The 15761-nt window shown below is 41.2% G+C and overlaps 1 non-coding gene across 1 annotated transcript; it reads right to left on the reverse strand.

Moving 5' to 3' along the window:
- Positions 1 to 2714: 2714 nt before the first annotated feature.
- On the reverse strand, positions 2715 to 2821 carry LOC141602931 (small nucleolar RNA R71). The gene has a single exon (XR_012524834.1). It is a non-coding gene; the product is annotated as a small nucleolar RNA R71 (small nucleolar RNA).
- Between the last annotated feature and the right edge of the window lie 12940 nt (positions 2822 to 15761).

The raw sequence follows: 15761 nt of genomic DNA on the forward strand, positions 1-15761 counted from the left end.
CAACCTGGTCGACTGCCGCCGGCGAGTCGAACCAGAGCCGTCATTTGACCTGGTTCACCACCGTGCCTCACCAAACACCCCCCCCCCCGTCCTCGACTCACAACCACCGCAGCCATCTCCTAACCTCTGCCAAACCACCCCAGCCCTGCTCGCCGTCAGACCACGCACCCAGACACCGTGACACCACCATTTCGACCTCCCCCGAGTCCACGGTGGTGCCACCCCAACCTAAACATCTAAAACCCGCCTGAAAACCCCTGCTAACACCCGTTTGATTAACCCTGTCAATAACACCTCTCGCCGCCAATTCTGCAACCAAGAACCTCCCTACCCACCACCAATAGGGACGACACAAACCACCCAATACCATATCCCCGACACCAACCACCAACATCACCTCCCTGAGTCAGGACACAACAAACAAAACCCGACAGAAAACGAAAACAGAAGAGAAGGTTGCACTCATACCTTTTTCCGCCACCTCAACAGCCACCAGGGTTAACTATGGACGTCGACAACCACCCTAAGGCCTTCCTTGCTGCTCCGTCAACACCCACACTTACTCCCTCTCTCTCGATTTGCGTGTTGGTTGGGAAATGTGCCGCTGAAATGAGATAGGCGGGTGAGGGAGTGGGGTTTTGTAGTGTTAGGGTAGAATTAGGTTAAACTTAGGTTAATTGGTTAATTGGTTAATTGGGTCATGGGTAAACGGGTCTGGGTCAACGGGTAAATGGGTAAGTTTAGTAAAAGAATTAGTTGACGTGGCTTTGTTCAGTTAAACCCGTCTTAACAAGTTTACGATTCAGTTAAACCCGTCTTAACAAGTTTACGAATAACTCGATCTTACGATATCAATACGACTAAACAATTAACTCGACTCAATTAGCGATATAAAATACGGAGTATTACAATACCCCATTAGTCTAATTAGAGGAGCAGGTTCTTCTTATCAATAATTAGTGTAGTTAATATCAATCAAATCTCTCTTTAATATTGTAATCAAGTATTAATCAAGTTTTAATCCAAGTTTTAGTTCTTTAATCTCTCTTTTGTTCATCCTTTATTTTGGGTAATTGAAGATTATTTGGGTTATTGTTGGGAGATTGACAACCTCTCAATCAAGCATTCAAGTACTTCTTTTATCTTTGCTTTATTATTGGAATCATTAGTAGGTATAATCTCTTAATCCCTTTTTAATTATTGTTAATTACTTTCATTTATTCATCATGTTTCATATTGTTGGTATGATTGACAACCTTGCTAGCATGATCAACATGATAATGAGTGAGTAGTCTCTTAGATAAGGGTAATGGGTGATTAGGGGAAACCAACATGGGGAATGATTCATGCTTAAATTAATATGCTTTCATGTTTTATTTGCTTGCTTGTTTTGATCTCAACTCATGCACATGTTATATTTGATGAAATGCTAAGCCTATGAATCCTTGCATTTACTATCATCTCCTATCTTTTCAATGAGACTTGTAAGACATAACCCAACTCGAGTCTCATTAGACCATGCATGTTGTTGAGTAGGGAAGATTAAGTTGACTTGTAGGTGTTGTACAATCTAATCGATTCGGCTCCGGGACCCAAACTTTCCTAGGATTGTAAGATATAACCCAACTCAATCCATCACAACAATAATTGCTTGCTTATAATTTGAGAACATGTTTGTATGATCATATCCCATGATTCCCCTATGATCCCATGACACCCTAGTGCCTTTAATCAATTGTTTACACCCCCTTTAATTCATCTTGCTTGTTTATTTTCATTGCTATTTTAGTTTAGTGACCTTCTACATCAACCCAATTTGTGACACCCCTTAGACACCACTAGTTGCAATAGAATTCTCATTTCAATACCCGTCCCTTGGGATCCGACCTTTACTTGCCTCTTTACTAATTGTAGAGTTGTTTGTGAAGCTATAAATTGTGTTTTGATTCGACCGTGACCCAACGACCACATCTTAATTTGTGAACACTTAGCGGGATCGCATCAAAAATGGCGCCGTTGCCGGGGACGGTGTTTTTTTGATTTAGATTTCTTTTTATTGTTATTAGTTGTGTCTTTCTTCGCCTTGAGGAAGTAAAACTCCTCAAGGTTTGTTCTAATTGTTTTCGAGTTGTTTGATATTTTGCATGTCTAGAAGGTTACAAGGTGATTTGTTACCTTTTGACCGTGAAATCGAAAGAACCTTGACGAACAATAGGAGACTTGATAGTAGGAATTTTAGAGGTATTAGTGAAGTTGTTCAACCCACTAGTGAGTTTGTCAATCCTTTCGCAATAGAAGGAGAAGAGAACCCATTACACAATACCCCACAAAATCCACCTACAATGCCTAAATTCTCGTCACACTCCGTACCCACCGAGGAGAATCTACCAAATGGTACTCCTACACCGCAACATCTAACCGGAAATTTTATTGCCAAGTCCGCCTTCATCCAATTAGTTGAGAGGAGCCAATTTGGGGGGATGCCTAGTGAGGACCCTCATTCTCATATGGAAACCTTTTGCGACTATTGTGATGCAATCTCTCAAACGGGCGTGACTCAAGACCAAATTAGATGGGTCTTATTTCATTTTTCCTTAATCGGCACCGCGAAGCAATGGTTGAAGGGCCTTGATAAGGCCACCCTTGGAATAGATTCTTGGAAGAAGTTGGCTCTAGCATTCTACAAAAAATTCTACCCACCGGAAAAGACTAACATGCTAAGAGCTCAAATTACGGGTTTTAAGCAAAGGGATGAAGAGTCTTTGTATGAAGCTTGGGAGCGGTTCAAGGGAATTTGTCGCTCATGTCCTCACCATGGACTTAGCGAATGGTTTTTGGTACAACAATTTTGGAATGGTTTATATGAAGATTCTAGGAACATTCTCAATATGGGATCAAATGGAATGTTCACCGAAGTTGATGACAATCAAACATGGAACAAGATTGAGGAAATGGCGGTCCATAACTCACAATATAGTAGACCTCGCAAGGCTACTAGAGGAGGAAAGCATGAAGTGGACTCCGTTACTCAATTAGGTGCTCAACTTAGTGCTCACATTGACACAATCAACTTGAAGTTTGAACAAGCTATGGCTAGACTTGAGGAAAACTCAAAATCATCAAAGCATCATGTTAATGACATGACGGCATCCTCATCAATCCCAAGTGGGATATGTGAGAATTGTGGAACTTTGGGACATGACCAAGGTGAATGTAGGGGAACAAATGAACAAGTGAATGTTTCCAAGCATACAAGAGTGGCACCCCTTATTCCAACTTTTACAATGAAAACACCAAATTCCATCCAAATCTCTCATACAAAAGCCAAAATGTTCAAAACCCTCAAACAACTTACACTCCACCACCCATGAGAAACCAAAATCAAAGACCCTTTTACAATCAAAACCAAGGTTACCAAAATCAAAATCCATACAACCACCAAAATGACCAAGGTTTTGATGTCCAAAAAGCGGTCCTCCAAATGCAAAAGAATCAACAAGAATTTTTCACTCAAATGCAAAAAGATAGCCAAGCAAAGGAAACCACCATCAACAACATTCTAGCTCACACCAAGATGTTGGAAACACAATTGACTCAACTAGCATCTTCAAGCTCACAAAGACAAAAGGGGCAATTACCACCTCAAAGTAATCCCCCTAGACATGAAACGGTTAGTGCCATTCACTTGAGAAGTGGTACAAGGTATGAAGCACCGAAGAAGCAAGTTGAGGATGAAGTTGTGGAAGCTAGTGAAAAGGAAGAAATTGTGCAAAACTCAAAAGATGGAGAATCATCAAAAGAAGAAAGTTCAAAGAAAAATGAAGACAAGGCCAAGGAGAAGGAGCCCATTGTGATTAGACTCCCTTTTCCAAGTCGTCAAGCCAAGCCCAAATTTGATGATCAACTTGGAAAATTCATGGAAATTGTGAAGAATTTGGAAGTCTCAATTCCTTTCACGGAATTAATCAATCACGTGCCGGCCTATGCGAAATACATGAAAGATATCCTCACAAAGAAGAAGTCGATCCGGAAGCTTGAGACTATCGCCTTCACTAAGGTGAGTAGTGCAATACTTCAAGGGAGTTCACCTCCAAAGTTAAAGGATCCGGGAAGCTTCTCAATACCGTGTACCATTGGCGACACAACGATCAACAAAGCCTTATGTGATCTAGGGGCTAGTGTGAGTGTCATGCCGTACTCGGTGAGTAAAAGGTTGGGGATGGGAGAGCTTAAATGCACCAATATCACACTCCAAATGGCCGATAGATCGACGAAGACACCATTAGGGCTATGGGAAGATGTCCCCGTGCGAATTGGGAAGTTTTTCATCCCGGTGGACTTTGTCATTGTTGATATGGAGGAAGATTCCAACATTCCAATCATCCAAGGAAGACCTTTCCTACACACCGCCGGTGCGGTGATTGATGTGAAACATGGTGAGCTCACTCAAGAAGTGGGAGATGAAAGCATAACTTTCTATCTTGACAAGACTATGAGAGCTCCTCGTTTGCATGAACCATGTTTCATGATTGATCATTATAGCCGAAAGGATGAAGGGAAGAAATCGGAACTCCAATGGAAGAAGAAAATTGAAGATGCTCCATTCAAAGAGCAAGTGAATTGTGACAAGGAGAGCTTGCAAAGCTCATCAAAATCAACCAAGGAAGTAGAGGATGGCCTCATTGGCCAAGAGAAGAAATTGGGAGAGTTGTCTCCATCTAAGCTAGAGATTTTCAATGATCAACTCAATGAAGTTTGTGGTCTTTGGGACGACGAATTTGAAGGGATTTTTAATCCCTACATTGGTAATGCCATCGATCAAGACCAACAACAAGGGCCACGGTCTATTGAGAACCTCTACCATGATAATGAACAAGCTTTTGATTACTTCTTCAAGGTGTTGAGCAACATCAACAACACCTTGGACATGCCCCCTTGACATCTCATCAAGAATGAGAGTTTGGTGGAGTCCTCCCTAAACCACCACTTGTAAATATTTCTAACTCCCTAACTTACATTTCAATTCTTGTATTGCATTTTTTTTGTCATCTTTGGATCTTTATTTACTTTGATCAAAATAATTGTCATGTTTGAGAGAAGTGAGGGAGGGACTAACAATTTCAATTGATGTGTAGTGCTTTTTGCTTAGTGTGGGGATGACAATTGCCTAGGCTATCCATGCCTTAGTAGTGCCCCCACAATGACGAACACAAGACTTGAAGAAAGAATGGAAGAATGGTAAGGGAAATGCTTTGTGCACGGATGGAACTGAATCCGTGTACACAGGGGAAGAATCCGAGCGGATTCCTCAGAATCCGCCCGTCTTCAGTAACCCGAGCGTATTGCAGAAAAGACGCCCGTCCTGAACTGAGATGAATTTTGAAAATTTCTTGACTGTGACTAAATCCGGGCGTCCTGTGAAGAATCCGCCCGTCTTGAAGAATCCGTCCGTCTTGAAAGAAAGACGTCCGTCTTTGCAGCTGAGGAAAACAAGCAAAATTTTCTGGACTGAAATCCGTCCGTCTTTAAGCAAATCCGCCCGTCCCGTGTTCAGCAAATCCGAGCGTCTTCTACTGAATCCGCCCGTCTTTAGGCGAGTTTTGCAAAGTCCAGAAAGAGCAGAATCCGCACGGATTGGGCAGAATCCGCACGGATTGCCCCTGCAGATTCGAAAATTTCGGTCTCTTTAAAACCCCTCCCACCTTCTTTCATTCATTCATTCATTCATAAACACTACCCACAACATCAAAACCCTCATCCTCTCCATCACAAAAACAAAAAACCTCAACAACATTCATCAAAATCAAATCAAACCATCCTTCCAACAACAAATCAATCACTCCTTCTTCAACAAAAATCAAAACCAAGCACAAAATCTTCAACCTTTGAGTCGATTTTTGATTTCATAAAGGCAAAGCCTTTCACCTTCAAATCGATTTGGGCATACTACAAATTGAAGATTTTTCATTCTTTTCTTGGTTAGTTCATCAATGGCAAGGACTAAGGGAGCAACAAAGGCAACAAAGGCACCAAAGGCTAAGGCACTCTCACAAAGGCAAAAGGCTCTTCAAACAACAACCTTCTATGCGAGCAACAACACTTTCTACTCCGGTAATTGATCAACTTTTGCATTATACGGAGGTAACTTTTATTTCCGATACCCATAGAAATACCTTTGTCAAGTTTGCTATGAAGTCATTACAATCCACCAAATTCATATGTGAAGATACCTTAGAAAAATTGGGTGTTCTTGAGCAAACAAAAGCCTTTTTCAATGCCATGGGGTTGAAGAAATTGTTTGAAACAAGGGAATTGACATACCCCTCCCTTACCTTGGAATTTTTAAGTTCCTTGAAAGTCACCAAAGTTGAGAATAGGGAGAATCTCGAGTTTCGTCTAGCTAATGTTAGTAGACGCATTACCTTTAGGGAATTGGGTGAAATTTTGGGTCTTAGTGATGAACCGAGTTATTTTAAGAGTTATGGAAGGAATGACCCCGAACCTCTTTGGGAGGCAATCTCCGGGAAGAAATTTGAGGATTTTCATGCGAGTCGTGCTCTTTTGGTCCACCATCCGGGCATAAGAGTATGGCACAAGGTTGTGGGTAACACCATAATTGTTAGGAAAGATACCAACCATTTCATAAGACTGGATTTTATTCTCCTTGAATCGGCTTTGAATATCGGAAGAGTACACACCAAGCTTTACAATTCTTTGAGGCTCTTGGTAGATAGATGGCTCAACATTGATTGTGGGAAGAAGGGCACGACCGTTATTGTCAATGGCGGCCTAGTCACTATCCTAACCAAGCACTTTGATCCTAACTTCAATAAGGATAACAAGTACAAAGCAAAGGAGGGTGGCCATCTTATTGATATGCATACTATGATTCACAAGTTCAAGGGGTTGCCCATAACCCCCTTGACACTAAGTATGGATGGCTCACTAGTGAAGCTAGATCGTTCACCTTGCCTTCGAAGATTTGTCGTCTAAGCGTCCACCGGACCAATTATCTACTTCCCCTTTCCAAAGAGGCCGAGTATATCATTCAACAACAAAAGGGTGATCTTGAAATGCCCTCCTCTTCCATTGTCATACCACCTTACCCCTTTAAGTATGAAGAGTTCAAGCCGGAAGGAGTTGAAATTGGGAAAGAATATGTGACTCTTCTCATGCAAGCAATGCACAAGCAAGCCTATGAAGATCGGAAAAATGCCTACTTGGCTCAATATCCACCCCTCCTACACTTAGCTAGGCAAGGACTACTTGATCCATCTTGTCCTTTGCCTAGTTGGGCGGATAGAGAAGTCCTATTTCCGGGTGCATCTAGGGTCGTAATGGGTGACACTGAGGTTGTTGGAAATGATGAAGAAGTTGATAATAATATTGAGGAAGAAGCAAGTGAAGAAGAAAAGGATGATGAAGATGATGATGAGGAAGATGAGGAAGAAAGTGAAGAAGCAACTGACAAGGAAAGTGGCAATGTGGCCACTTCTAATGAGGGAAGTGATAGTGATAGCATGGTGGAAGATTAGCAAGCCTTGGAGACTCCTACCCTCTCATGGTTTGTCTATTTCTCTCTTTGTATTTTATTTAATTTTGATCATTGTTGGAGTAGTCCTAGCACCATTAGAGGACTCACACCTCGGTACCATTGAGGTGTTCTCATTTTATTGTTCCCATTTTTAAAATCCAAAATGACAATTAGTTTCATGCATAGCATAGTGTGTGCATGAACTACACCCATCCTTGGACATTAGCAATAGTGTCTCACTCGGTTTGGGGAAGTTAATGCATATATAATCGGAGGTAATCTAAATTATCCTCTCCGTCATAACAAAAACCATGCATCATGTAGTGTAGCTTAGTGTAGATTGAATTTAGTATAGAAATCATGCATCATCTTTGCATAATTTCCATCATTTTGGCCATTGAGGACAATGCCCATATTAGTGTGGGGATGGGAATTCTAACATTTAACTCTTATTCAAAAACCCAAAAAAATTGAAAAACCTCAAAAATCATAAAAATTTGAAAAAATTTAAAAATTGAAAACCCAAAAACATGTTTTTTTTTCCTTTTGTAGTCTTGTATATATTGTCTTGTATATATTGTGTTTGTTCTATCCTTGTTCACATTGATTGACTACGCCACATCCGAGATATGAGGATATTGAAGACCGCATGGTATGATCTTTCCAATCTCCTTTTTCCTCTTTATGTTAATGACTATGTGGCTTTATTTTGATTGATGCGGTATAACAATGTGAGCTTAGGACTTGCATTTAGTTTATATGTCATATTAGTTGATAGAACCACTTGCATTAGGATGTTTATATTAGTTGCATCATGGCATGTAGTTGCATGTTAGAAATGTTTTGAAAAATGCCTATTTAGGAACTTTGACAAGAGCAACTAAGCCATTACAAATACTTGTTCAACTTAAGACTTTGCCTACTAGAATGGTTGTAAAACACCCTAGATAGTGTCATAATAGTGTCTTTTGACCCATGACCCAAGGCCTAGTCAAGGGTTTGCATGTGAGTCACCTATCCAACCCCGTGATGCGATGTGGACTTGGTTAACTTGTCTAGGTGACCTTGTTTGACCTTGTGGTAAGGCAACCCAAAAATGTTTTCTATCAATAAGCTTGAAGTGCTCATTTCAAAGAAATTTTGTCATGTGGAAGTAATGTAATGCCAAGGAAACCTCAAATGTTATGAATTGTTGAAAGTTGAGAAAGTTAAGTTGTTTTGATGGAGGCGTACCACTTTGATGTGCTTTGGTGCGGGATCCATTGAATTGGGCCCCCATACGGTTGTGAATTCGGCCGCCCAGAGACAGAGTGACTATCACACCGAAAAGCTATTGTCTAGAGGTTAACCGGTTGCCTAATAAGCGATTGGCAAAAGCAAAGGACACTAGCCCGGAAGGAACAAACCCCATCTTAAATTTTTGAAATGTGAAAGTGAAATGAGGACAATTTTGAATACTAGTCATATCCACCCGTTGTGAATAAAGATTTGAGCATTTCATTCCCAAAAAGCCTTTTGTCAAGCCACTTGGTCGAGCTTGGGACGATCCATAACCTTTACTTTTGTAGAGAATTCGAGACTTGTCATGTCATATGCTACTAGCATCATAGGGATCATCATTCCACCACCATCTGATCGCTCTTGACGAAAGCATTTGGAAATTGAGGACGAAAGTAGTCTAGTTTAACACCATTTGGAGGTGATTTAGTGCCATCCTCTTAGACTTAGTAATTTGTTGAACTAGTATTTGTGAAGGATTACATGCTCTTAAATTTGTTCCTCTTTAGTGCCTCCGCCACTTGATGAGGAAGTGGCTATTCTTTTTGTAGATGCATCCATTATGTGATTTTTGTGTGCTTAATGTTTGGATGTGTCGCCATTTTGGCAAGACCCACCTTGCCTTTCAAGAAGGCATCCTACCTCATGGTTGTCTTGTTGTGAGTTGAAGGGGCGGAGTGAGACCCGTTAATTGTCTCATATCGGCTATATTATTAGGATAGGTTAGTATTGGTCCTAGTCTTTGTCACCTCTTTACTCGGGACGATCAAAGGTTCGGTTTGGGGATATTTGATGTGACCATAATTGGCGCATATTTAGCCCCCGGATTAGCCTTGTTCCCATGCTTTTTAGTGCTTATTTGGGTCATTTCTTATCTTTAGTTCTTTGTTTTGCATATTCTTTGAGATTTTGATCCCTTGGTAGGAAAGGAGTAAGAATCTTGCATTTTCATGGCAAAACCAAACTAAATTGATCGAATTCAATGACCAAGCATCAAGGAGAGACAAGATTAGAAGGCCTTTGTACATATTATAGTAGAAGAGCAAAGTTGAGAAAGGATCCTTGAGTCCCCAAGGAAATCCCCAAGGAATTTATGAAGAAAAGGGAAGAAAAGAAGAAGATTTGTTGCTGACTGACAATCCGAGCGGATTGTCACCAATCCGTCCGTCCCGCAGCAGCACAATACGAGCGGCTTTGCCTTAATCCGCTCGGATTCTACCTCCACAATCCGACCGGATTCCCCTGAATCCGCTCGGATTCCAAAGCCAGAATCCGCCCGTCCCGACCTCTTAAAGACACTTTCTTTTGATGACAGTCTATCTTAGCTTTATACTTTCCAAACCAATCCATCCCGACTATCATCTCAAAACCGTCAAAAGGAAACTCTAGCAAGTCTACAGGTAGATCAACTTGCCCAACTATCATAGATACATCTCTAAACAACCTCCCACATGATACAGACTCACCCGAAGGTATAAAAATTTGCTCACTAACAGACTCATATACCCTCAAACCCAACCGCTTAACATGACTCGAAGATACAAACGACTGAGAAGCCCCCGAATCAAACAAAACAAAGGTATGAACACCATTAACAAGAAAAGTACCGGTGATAACGTGAGCATCCTCCTCAGCTGCTTTCTTCTCCATTATGAATAACTTTCCACTGGTCTTCTGTCCACCTCCCTGGACAGTACTGGCTGAGGTGGTCGGCTTAGCACCCGACCCTTGATTGTTATTGTTGTTCGTCGGTGGTTTCTGATAAGAATTACCGCCGTTGCGGTTGCCTCCACTCGGTAACTCGACTTCCCGGTTTGGCCATGATCGAGCGGTGCGTTGCTCGCGTAGCTGCGCAGGTCTCTGGAAAGATCCCGGTGCACTTGTGCACTCATGTCTCTTGTGGCCCACACCACCACAGCTATAGCAGGTCACACCCCAACTACCACTAACACTTCCTCGGCCACGCCCAAAGGAAGGCCCAGCACTGAATCCTGACCCAGAAGAAAACCCCTTAGACTGATCGTGGTTGACTTTCTTGTGATTAGATTGGCCACCACTCTCGCTCTCGGACTTCCTCTTCTCACCACCTGACCTCTCCTGAGCCATCTCCACCAACCTCTCAGCTCTCCCAGCCCTCTCATAAGCTTCCTTAACATCAGTAAGGACTCCCACGGGTAACTTATCCATAATCTTAGGGGTCAACCCTCTCTCAAACCTCAGTGCCAAATTCTTTCACTCAAACCCATATCCTCAGCATACCTAGACTTATCATTGAACTGCCTGTAGTACTCGGCCACAGACATCTCAGCGGTCATCTTAAAACTGTCAAACTCTTCTCTCAACTTACTCCTCACATGCTCCGGTACAAACTCCTTTCTCACAGCCCTACGAAACTCCTCCCAAGGTATAGCAGGTAAGCCTTGGTTTGTATATATCTCCTTAGCACTCACTTTCACTGTATCCCACCACTTGCCAGCTGCCTCCCTCAGATAGAACGCAGCCTGTTCCATCCTCATCTCATCAGGACAGTGAACCAAATCTAATATGTTCTCCATCTCTCTAAGCCAACTATCGAGAAGGTTAGGCTCCCCAACTCCCTTATACTCTTTCGGGTTAAACCTCGCTATATAGAGGCTGATTTTACAATGATCAACCTCCTTCTCCTTATCCTTATCCTTATCTTTCCCCACAATCTTTAAAGCCTCAGTGAGAGCATCCTGGTGCTCCAACATCTTAACGATGTCATCTATGTTCATAAGCTCAGCTCTCGCATACAAAGCGGTCTTCTTGGGCGGCATCTTGAAACTATATATAAGAAAGGGTAAACATAAACACACGTACTAAACCTCAAAACACGAAAACACGCTGCCCAGAAACTACTCGATCGAGTTCCCAAACACACTCGATCGAGTAACGGGCTACTCGATCGAGTGCCCAACATACTCGATCGAGTGCCCAAACATCAGACCCCAACAGACCTTCTGATCTCTAACATACTCGACCGAGTAGGCTACTCGATCGAGTACCCCTAGTTACTCGATCGAGTACCCAAAAACACGATTCTGGACTCAAAATCGTCAAAAACCCACCCGATCGAGTCAGTCCCACTCGATCGAGTCACGCTAACTCAGAAACGCTACCCGCATGCTATATCATATGCTAACATGCTAAAAACTTTATATAAACACATATTATATCATAACTAAGCATATAATGCTACGCATTCTTTCGTACGATCTACAAGATCATTATATCATGCTATTAAATGCCACCTTATAAACATCCAACATGTTATCACTCCAACAGCAAGTCTACATATATCAATAATCTTTCTTTCACATCCTCAACCTTCTATTTCAAACATCCAACAATTAACACACTTCATCACATTCTTACACAAGCTAACCAAACAACACATATGACCTTGACATACACCCCCCCCCCCATGTGACCGGTTCAAAATTGTAGGGCAAGTTCGCGACTTTAGGACGTCTCCCAAGCCTTTGCATTAGCTCCTACAACTTTTATCCCGGGTTCATTTTAATTGACTCCCTATGTTCATTAGGTTCATTGGTTACAGGTTTCAGGATCGTCGCTCTGATACCATTTGTAACACCCCCATACTCCAAGTGCCTTACCAGGACCACCCCGGTATGAAGACATTACCATCTCGGTTACCCGAGGCAATGATAATCAAATAAACAATGAAGAAACAACGTTTAAATATAAATACTTAGCGAAGAGTTACAATTCTCAAAATCAAACCAAATGTATAATACATGTCCTCAAACTGACTGTTCTAACTGAAATGTAAATAACTAAATAGCTACAGCGGAAGACTCCTATCATCATGTCGTGGCAATCCCAGCTATCCCAATACTCATCTCAATACCTGTTCAATATATGCTCACCATCCCCGAATGGATCACCGCAGGTTTACAAAACAACACCGGGGTCAGTACTAATAACACAATTCAATATATACTAACAATAAGATAAACAGACAGCTTAACTGTCACACACACAATCACGCCAAATCCAATCATCTCAATCACCGATCGTCCTTTGGACCGACCACCCGATGGGGGACAAAGAAACAGCCGTACACACCAAATCCCCGCCCCACATAGTGAGCGATAACCCTGTCCATTAATGTGCACATCCCTTCTATGGTGGGTTCCATAGAAGGCGAAACTAGGGCGTGAAGCCACTCCCGCAAGTGACCCCACTCAGCCGAGGCCACGCCTCGCGAACCACATATAACGATCACAACCACAATTACAATACAATTACTATATCAAACAACCAAACACAACACATCAACCAATATCCCATTATGGGACTAATACTGAGTAGGAAATCCTACCTGGTAAGCACACAATCGACGGTCATCGCCGAGTCAAAAAGCTTCCTCTATGAAACCTCCTCCTATCATATGACATATAAATGCTACCGAATCATATACTATACAAAAACCTCCAAATCCCTTAATTAGGGTTTAACCAAAATAGAGGAAATACAACAAAAAGGGTACATAGATCTTACCCTCGACGCAAGGAACTCAACGGTATAACCAACGCTAAGAACTGACCTTCCAAACTCCGGGGATTGCTAATAATGCGATTAGGATGAAGAACTTGTTTGCTTTCTCTCTTAAACAGTAATTTAGGTTTTGCAAAAGTGGTTTAGAATAATGACGACAAAGCTTATATACCTTAATCGCATAATTAACAAAACCCGAGAAAACTCCCCGTAAAACCGGACACTCGATCGAGTACCCGAGGTACTCGATCGAGTACCCCCTTACTCGATCGAGTACCCTAGTTACTCGATCGAGTACCCAATAGGTCAGAAACTTTTCTAAAACGCCACTTAACCTTACTCGACAGAGTAAGGCCTACTCGATAGAGTACCCCAAGACTTATAAATACGGAGTATTACAGTTTAGACATGTACTTAGAAAGGCTCTATGTGATGAAAAGATTGCATAGAACAAAGGAAAATAGGAATGGAAATTAGAGTGATGCAACTATCACTAATCCTCTAACCAAGGCCGTTGGCATAAGGTAGACATGATGGTTATGTCATCTCAATGTGATTGAGGAGTATACCTTAATTGCTAAAGATCGTTATGTAAATATTGGATAGAGTATTAATATTTACGTAAGTCATGATCGCATTCATTGTTTGAGACCCTTTAAGAACTCAATTATTCAGTTTGACTGAAAACAAGAATACCTTGTTTATCCGAATTGGTTGTGGAGACAATGTTGAACCCCAATTTAAGTGAATAGGATGAACATTGTATTAGCCCTAGTCACTTAATGAGGTGACGTCTCGGAGTGACTAGATTGTAAGATGATTGATGGTATGTTCAGCACCATAAGGTCATAAGGATGACTAGTCATTTACATAGGTAGACTGTGGGACACTTTGCCAGGCAGTGACATTTATAGAGTCCCTTAGATCTATTACAGACGCCTTGTCGTGGCAGGGACTTCTATGATATTCCTATGAGCCGATTCTTTAAACTAGAGACTATTATCTAAGCAAGTGCAGTTTTTGAGTGACTTTGGTTTTTGTCCTAGGTCGTGCCATGAAAGGAGGCGAAAGGACATCTACTGGGTCATGGTGATCTGTATTGTGCAAAAGGATAGATAGGGCAGACAGGAATTGTCCACCCACGTTGGATATAAACATCTCTAGGCCACTCGAGGAGTTGTGACTGGGAAATGCGTGGCCACACTTGAAAGTAATCTATGGTAGATTGTTCCGGTCTTGCAGTCACACTCCCGATCGAGAAAACCACTCACGATATGTTCATGTGCAAGTGCGACCTGAAAGACACCTTGTATTGAGTGGGAGATTGTTGTTAAAGCGGATAAGAGAATCGGTAACACACCCTTGTAGAGTACAAGCTGGATATTGTTGGGATAAGGAGATTATCCACAATTGTGTGTTATATTCATCGCACAACTTGTCTCGGACAAGTGGGAGATTATTGGAGTTTTTGTCCTCCACAATAGTGCATGAGAATATTATTAAATCTCATTAAGGAATATGCATGGGATATTCATTGGAAATACTAGTCAGCTGATCAACGTATATCGGTAACGGTTGGCCAACTAGGGTTTGACGTTACTGTCGTGAGACGGCGGTGTTCAACTGATCCCTTTCTGTCACACCTAAAGGAACGAACCCCAACACGAAAGCTAATTAAATGTAACAGATACAGTTTAATTACTCCCTTAATAAATTGACTAAGAGTAAGTTGATTAATTATTTTAGAGAGATATCGAGTTGTGAACTCGAGGCGCGGAAATTATTATTTAATTATGCGATAATTAAATAATAAATTATTTGAGACGGGAATTAATGATTAAGTAGTGAATTGTTAAATTAGTACTAATTGACTAATGTGATTAGTATTGGTGTGTAAAATATATGTGTAGCTGTACACATATATTTACGGAGTGTTTTAGACGATATTAATTGGGAAACATTTAAACATAAATCGATGTTTAAATAAAATTTACACGTATTTATGCAACAAATATAAGAACAAAAATGGACCCGTAAATAGGTCATTTGGACCGTGTAAATGCATGCGGTAGTGTGTGCGTGTTGCTTTAAACACCATCATTTCTCTTACACATTGGTCTTCCCATAATTACTTTTGTTCTAACCCATTCACATGAGCATTGGGTGGATTAAAATAAGAAAGAAAAACACTCCACTTTCTCATCTATCAACCGTCCTCCCTTCTTACACACAACACTTGTGTTGTTCATTTTTGACTTCACTTTTGCATGTGAAAATGAAAGTGTGTTCTTCTATCTAAAATCCTCAAAAAATTAGAAATCACATACTAAGAGTTAGTATTATAAATCTAATATTTATACTAAGTGTTAGTATGATTTTTCAAGGGGCAATCTTATATAATATCTAG

The sequence above is a fragment of the Silene latifolia genome, chromosome 9 (assembly GCF_048544455.1).
Source record: "Silene latifolia isolate original U9 population chromosome 9, ASM4854445v1, whole genome shotgun sequence".
In the NCBI taxonomy this organism is placed as follows: Eukaryota; Viridiplantae; Streptophyta; class Magnoliopsida; order Caryophyllales; family Caryophyllaceae; genus Silene; species Silene latifolia.